This window comes from Betta splendens, chromosome 13 (genome assembly GCF_900634795.4).
Source record: "Betta splendens chromosome 13, fBetSpl5.4, whole genome shotgun sequence".
In the NCBI taxonomy this organism is placed as follows: domain Eukaryota; kingdom Metazoa; phylum Chordata; class Actinopteri; order Anabantiformes; family Osphronemidae; genus Betta; species Betta splendens.
In genome coordinates, this window is record NC_040893.2 from 1,966,058 (window position 1) to 1,972,057 (window position 6,000).

Sequence of the window (6,000 nt, forward strand, 5' to 3'; positions counted from 1 at the left end):
TAAATAGCCACTAAAACTTATTAGGGTGCTTTCATTCTGAAAGGGCTAAATCTAAATCTTTTGCTTTAATAGGGCTATTGTTGCTATTGAATGATAAATTATGACTATCTAATGACTATTTTATAGTTTAGTAATCGCCCACACACAACCTCTAAATCCTTTCAAAATAAAAGCACCAATGTAATTTATTACCTTAAATGGCAAGATTTTTGTTTCTGACTGGTAAATTTTTACTAGGTATTAAACTATTACACAGGTAATTATTTACAAATACTTTCTTCAAATTAAAAAGCTAGTCAGCTTATTTATGATTGTCAACAATGCACTCTGGTCAACTTTTTAATCTTTGACATCTTTTTACCTTGGTCAACTTTTGAATCATTGTCATCTCTTTATATTATGATAATAATAATAATATTGTCATAGTATGACCTTGGTCATCTTTTAATCATCATCTTTTTAATCGCCATCTTTTGTCATCGTTTTAATCTTTGTCATCGTTTTCTCGTTTTCATCGTTTTTATCGTTTTCATCTTTTTGCCGTAGTCAACTTTTTGCCGTCAGCAGCTTAATCAGCGTTTGGCATCGTTGCGGCAGCAGATCAGCTCTCCCACGTAATTTCTCGAGGAATTACTTTTTCTAGTTTAAAATGTGGCCCAGCCTGAATATGAAACGATAAAAAAGAATACCCTTGTTCTTTAAACCCTGTAGTGTTCAATGGCAATTGCCTATTGTTTTTCTTAGTGATTTTACCACTTTGTTTAATTTAACATTAGCTATGTTAGCAGGCATATGTTGTAGACACACAAATAATATATATATGCTGGTTCCAGCCTATGTCCTCTTTCCTTTAGGCTGTAAAATGAGAGCCTAAAGTTAGGGGACATAGATAGAGAAAGTAAAAACCTGTTTGGGGGGATATAGAGAAATCAAAACTAAAACTGCTTTAAGAAGTAGACACCAGGTGGAACAGCACATTTCACATGCTCCAGTGACAGGGTTGAAGCTCAGGAACACTATGGGGGCAGCTTTGGCAGGTTTACAAACAGAAATTTCTGAGCTAACATCTGACAAATATAATTATCTTACTGCATGCCTGCCCATTCTCCCACCCTTCAATGCAGCCACTGTGTAGTCAGAGGAGTTGGTATCTGGTAAAAATGGCAGAGCAGATGTTCCAGGAGAATTCCCAGAATGCAACAATCCCAGTCCCAAAGGAAAGGGGCAAGCACCTCACCAGGCCCCTAAGGTAGGTGCTCCAAAACCAGGAGAGAACTGTGTGATGCTGGCCACCTTGCTAGATTCATTATACAGTTTGATTTCAGATGCAGATATCAACTTCCCACACTGCTAGAATCAAAATTGTTTCAATTAATTAATTAACATACAGAGGCAGCCGGTAAAAGTGTCTATCCCCATTGTGTTTGGGATTCAAATCTGCCGCGTCAGTGCCCGGTTTGCACTGCAGGAACAGTGTGTTACGTCCTTCTGGCCTGTAGGTGGCGATTGACTCCCACTTTTGGTCCTAAAACATCGTAGTTGCTTACGTCGTATAGCCTCTGATCCAATGAACCAATGATCAGGTCTTGGGTGGCCTAGCGGTTAACATGCACGGCTACAAAATTTTTTTTGTCCGGGGTTCGAGTCTGAGTGGAAGCAGTTTTTTAATTTTAATTATTGGAAAAACAGCGTCTCATCATCATCATGTGATCACGAGATGACAACGTTGTATTACTTAGTGCATGGATCGCCAAGACCATGAACCACCTGTCGCGTCATAGTATTTAGTATAGTTATGAACGTAAGTAAGTTATGGCAAATTATGGCAGTTTAAAACTGAAAATAAGAAGCTGAACGGTGCGCCCTCCCGCGTGCAGCATTCGATTTGTGGCAGACAAGCTACTGTAACCCTGATTTCTCGCTGTTGGTACGGGCAATTTTCTTTACGTGAAATGCTTCTTTAATGCACCACACGGCAAGACAGTACGGCACATGTACACTTTTTTCTTTACGCCGCTCTCATCCAACGCGCGTCACCTTTTTCCTGTCCCCCGTCAACAAGGACAGGTAGGAACTAATGTTAATGACAAATAAAATCACAGTAGCTGAAATGTCACGTTTTCCAAACATAAAAAAAATAATAAAAAGGAATACTAACTAAGGTTACACTACTACAATTTAAAAAAGTGAATAAGGATGATCTAGACCAGGGGTCGGCCACCGGCAACACCCACGTTTACAATGAAAAAAACAAACACTGGGAGCCGCAGAGGGCGGCAATATTATATTATTTGAGAACATTCAACATTTGTTTTTTAATCCAAAGAAGACATAAAAGTCAGGGCTCAGCGATTTAACAGATGATAAAACATTGTCAAGGCATCGACAAGGACAGCTAACTCGCTTTTCCCTGCTTTAAACAGCTGCTGTAACTGAAAGCAACCCGTGCGGCATCACCGGTCAATCTGGAAACGTATTCATTGGTTCGGACGTTGTTCTGCCCGCTTTCATGTAGACACAAAACTCGTCAAAGCAAAAGAGCTCAGTGCAGCATTTACAAATCACACGTGAACGTTTGAATTTTTTTTTGTAAATAAAAATAATGTTTGCCCTGTTCAAACCTGGGGAATAAAAACGATTCTGATTCTGAAAGCAGCTGATCAACTTCGCAGGAACACATTTCATATGGTAGAGGTGAAAGGGACACTAACAACCCAACGCAGCCGAGGCTGTAGCAGCAGAGAAACGCAGATCTTTGTCCTGCGTGTTGATGCGTGTTCCCCCTTCCCCCAGTGTCCCTGCTCTGGGACGTGGATGGCCACGCCCACTTTCAGTCACCAGACGGACATGGAAGAGGGAATGACGAAATAAAAAGCTGGTTAACTTCGTAGGAACACCTTGTAGTAGGAACTGGTATATTTAGAAAACGCAGTAGTCCTAGTGTTAAGGTGTGTGAACTGGGGAGGAGACGGCAGCAGCGACTGAAGAGCGACTGAATAGAGTTGATGTCTTCCCCGCTGACAGGCACATTCATTTGATAATGCACGTACCTTGCCTGACAATTCAGTTCAACACACTGAACACAAACACACTGAATCTTTATCAAACCATCCCTGAATAACATCTATGAACTGCAGTTTCGTCCTTGATTAGCCATGATTATTATGGAAGAAGCGCAAATCTTTGCCAGTCCAAATTGTAAACTGTACAATAAAGGTAATAAATAATAATAATAGTATTTTCATTTTAAAATGCACTGCATATTTTAAACGAATGTCGAAGTGCTACAAATAAATTAGACCAGAAAGCTACGATAAATACATAGGTTTACTCTTGCAGAGTAAACATATAGAACAAACTACTTGCTGCATTAATGAGTCTTAGACCTGCAGCTGATCACGCCGCCCGATGCTGCCCAGTCTCCTACAGAGCTTTGTCCCGGGGCTGAAGTATTTCTCACCTGCTGATCGAGTAGTAGCAACACATTAGCATGTCTATGCGCCTCTACGGGGGAGGGGAGGGATGAGAAGTTTGCCTTTGCGCCTCTGAGCAAACATGAGACAAACAAAAGCTTGGTCGAACTCAGATCCAAGTCATCTGAGTACGAAACACATCACATATTATTCGATCTCGTGTTTCATTCGAGCGGCAGTCTGGAGCTCTCTGCTAAGACTGCTGCCCCGCAACCCGTCCACGGATGAGCTTCTATTAAAAATTAAAAGCAGAGATTTTTTGTTTTTCGTTTTTCTCTAAACAAAAAAAAAAAACAGCTTTAAATCCAATCTCGTGTGTTTTTGTTAAAAAATATTTTTGTTCGGTTTATTGGTTTGTAAAGTGGTGCTTTTATTCAAATCTGTTTGCCGCCCATAGCAAGAGAAAGGAGAAGCCGGTGAAGGCGGATGGATGGACAGATGGGAAATCAAAGTTTTGAAACATACACGGGCCGAATAAGTCACATCAGCCACTCATTCAGTTGCAATGACACGCACAGTCAAAACAAATTCTCGCTACATCTAGTGCGCCACTCCCCCGTTCCTCTCGTTGCCTGCATTTGCGCATCCATACATTTGTGTATTGGTCACGCTCTGTCTGGACACATGACTCCGAAACACGTCACATGTTTGTGTAAGAGTTTGATGTCTCCACCAAATTTAAACGACTTTTTGTGTTTTCCGTTTGTCTCTAAACAATAAAAACATATTACCTCCAATTCCGTGTCTTTTTGTAAAAAACAAATATTTTTGCCTGTTGATTAAAATCTGTTTGCCGCTCATCGGAAGAGAAACGAAAACGCCGGTGAAAGTGGCTGGATGGGAAATCAAAATGTTGAAACGTACATGGGCGGAATAAGTGCTCTCAGCCACTCAGTTACAATGACACGCACAGTCAAAACTAGTCAAACTGCAGTTCTGCAGACACAGAGTAAACGTGTAGGAACAAACATGTTGCTGTAATGCGTCGCTGTAGATCTGCTGGCGTCCTGTCAAAGTTAGGATCGACAAATTCCTATGATTATTATGGTTATTTTGCGTAAAATCTACGACAATTGGAAAACATTCATTACCAAGTTGTGGAAGTTTAAAACCTAAATATGCGGCTGTAGTCGCAGATGGACTGCGCTCTACGTCTTTACTTGGCCATGCGCATTCAAATTATATTAATTAAACCGCGACGCATAATCATGGAATTATGTGAAGCCAAAATGTTGTATCAGATGTTAGAGCGGTGGGTGTGTACATATTTTTAAGAGACGCCTTCTATTTAAAGACACGAATAAGCTGAGGAGAATGAAAACAAGAATGTGTTGCTGCTGTGGCGCTGCCTGTTTTAAACCACACAGAACAATTATAACTTTGCAGTGAACAGAAAATAACTAAGCCATCAACAAGTTGTTGCCCTTCATACTCCCCATGTTTTAGCACACAACAGATACTTAATAGTAAAATAGGTCTGGTGTAATATATGTGTGTTACCGGTAGAAATGAACAGTCGGACCTCAGTTACGCTGTAGTGCTTTGGAGGCTTCTAATCAACGCTGCGCCACCTGGTGGTTAAATCGAGACTAGCGTCCTGATTTTTTTCAGCCGGCTGCAGGAACAAAAACAGAGGATAATAAACAATACAGAAACCAAAAAATACTAAAAAAAATAAAACAAAGAACAATGGCGAAAACCAACCAAGCTAAGTTAAGTATAGCTAAACAAACCATGGGAACAAAAAAAGCTAACATGGCAAAAAAGAACAAACCTGCCTCGTGGTACAAAAGGTTGCATATGGAATACTGCTGCACTAAATATTAACTATAAGTATACATGACTTGGCTGTAAGCATGTCTTACATGTGGCACACAACATGCCCAACAAGAAAACCCTGACATGACTTGTGTTAGGAAAGATTGCATAGGGATCACTACTGAAATAGACTGGAACATAGGTAGAAATTTACATGACTTCATTCTTTGCACGTTTTACATGCAGCACAAAACGTTGCTAATAAAAAAAACAAAACAATGACTCATGGTTAGAAAGATTGCATAAGGAATACTGAACAAGATCTTAGCTTGGAATACACATGACCTGTCTAATAAGAAATTACATGATACAACAAACATTTATTACATGTGGTGCTGTTACTGCTGTGTCTTTTTTCCAAGTTTCCATTCAGCCAACAATAAAACATTAAGGAAAATACATAGGGGGTATGTACATTTGTGTCATTTAAAATACAAAAGGCCTCAGAGTAAATGAGTAAAAACATAAAAGCTCCCTCAGTATTAATGTGGTCTTGTAGTGTAGTGGTGTCAATGATAACTTCTACTAGAGTTTAGTTTGATTGACTTTTAAACTTGAATATTTTCAAATTAAACATTGTAACAATAAAGGATTTATTTCAAATATGATGTGGGATACCTGGTAAAGATGAGATAATTAACATTCCATTGTGTGCTGACACAAAAAATCCAACGACAGTTAAAAAAAAGCCAAGAAAGGTGAGAGACAA